We start from the raw sequence: 1567 nt of genomic DNA on the forward strand, positions 1-1567 counted from the left end.
AAAGTTGAATTTCCGGGCATTTCCGGACCTAAGTAGTTTTTCCCCGAACGAAGAGTGATAGCCTTAACATGCTCTTTCGGATTTTCTTCCGTTTGGCTGGGAAGACTTCCCTCTTTGCGGGATGGAATTGATTTAGCAAGTTGTCCAATTTGAACCTCCAAATTATGGATGCTAGATGATTGGTTTTTGATAAGCTGATCGAATTTATTTTCGATCCGTTTAAAACCATCATCTTGATTACTTACCTTTCCATTCATCGCATCTATAAATTTGTCGATTTTTGAAGATAAAGTGCTAATCGTATCTCTTGTTTGATTTTGATAATTATTTACACGATATTGATTAGCATTTGCATTATTATTATTATTACCATCTTTCTAGTTAAAGTTAGGATGATTTCTCCATCCAGGATTATAAGTATTAGAATAAGGATTAGTAGTTTGGTTTTGTCCTTGGACAAAATTTACCTGTTCTATCTCATTCATACCTTCGTAATCAATGTCTCTCTGGATCGGATCATTAGGATCGCACGGTGCCATAAACTTATCAATTTTGTGCGATAAGGCAGAAAATTGGGCTTGTAACATTGCTACAGGATCAAGATTCATTATACATTTAACTGATGATGTACCTGAGGATGATGGTTTCACCGTTGGTATATGTCCATGCTCTGCGGGCCACATACTGCTGTTGATTGCCATTTCCTCCAAAAGTTCTCTTGCTTGGGCGGACGTCTTCTTCATAAATAATCTTCCAGACATAGCATCTAATGAACCTCTAGTCGTAGGATTTAATCCATTATAGAATGTCTGCATTAAAAGTGCATCTGGCATAAACGTTGAAGTTCTTTAAAACGTTCCCAAGCTTCATAAAGAGTTTCATTATCATTTTGTGTAAAAGATGTCAACTCTTTGATGACTCTTGCGGTTTTTGCTAAGGGAAAATATTTTTGTAAAAATGCTTGAGCTAATTGGTCCCAAGTTTCAAATGTTGCAGCAGGCATAGAAGTTAACCAAATTTTTGCCTTATCCTTCAAAATGAAAGGAAAGAGGCGAAGTTTGATTGCTTCGGCTGTTACATCAGTAATTTTAAAAGTGTCACAAATTTCTAAGAAATTTGTCAAATGTGCATTCGGGTTTTCATTAGGCAATCCATAAAACGTTACGTTGTTTTGCAACATATTAAGCAAAGCATGTTTAATTTCAAATTGATTTGCGTTTATACGGGGTCTAACTACACTATTAGTTACACCGGCCATTCCTGGCCTAGCATAATCCATATTTTCTGTCTGAAATACTTTGGTTTTTAAGGGTGTATGGTTTTTGTTTTTATTGTTTTTCTTGTTTTTCTTAAGTGTTCTTTCAATTTCTAGATCAAGAGGATCTGGTGGCGTGCCCGAACTTCGCGAACTGCGCATGAACTTGAAATTGTTGCACGAACCAAACTACCTTCAAAACAAAATTGAAAACAAATGTGTTATATAAACTGAAAATAAATAAAATGTAAAGGTTGTATAAAAATAATGTATAAACCTATATTCGAAAATAAAATACGAAAAATAAAAATT

At 34.7% G+C, this 1567-nt stretch overlaps 1 non-coding gene across 1 annotated transcript; it reads left to right on the plus strand.

The window, feature by feature from the left end:
• Positions 1-819: 819 nt before the first annotated feature.
• Positions 820-922, plus strand: LOC136216153 (small nucleolar RNA R71). Its single transcript, XR_010683145.1, has one exon. It is a non-coding gene; the product is annotated as a small nucleolar RNA R71 (small nucleolar RNA).
• The last annotated feature ends 645 nt before the right edge of the window (positions 923-1567 follow it).

Source organism: Euphorbia lathyris, chromosome 1, assembly GCF_963576675.1.
Source record: "Euphorbia lathyris chromosome 1, ddEupLath1.1, whole genome shotgun sequence".
Classification (NCBI taxonomy): domain Eukaryota; kingdom Viridiplantae; phylum Streptophyta; class Magnoliopsida; order Malpighiales; family Euphorbiaceae; genus Euphorbia; species Euphorbia lathyris.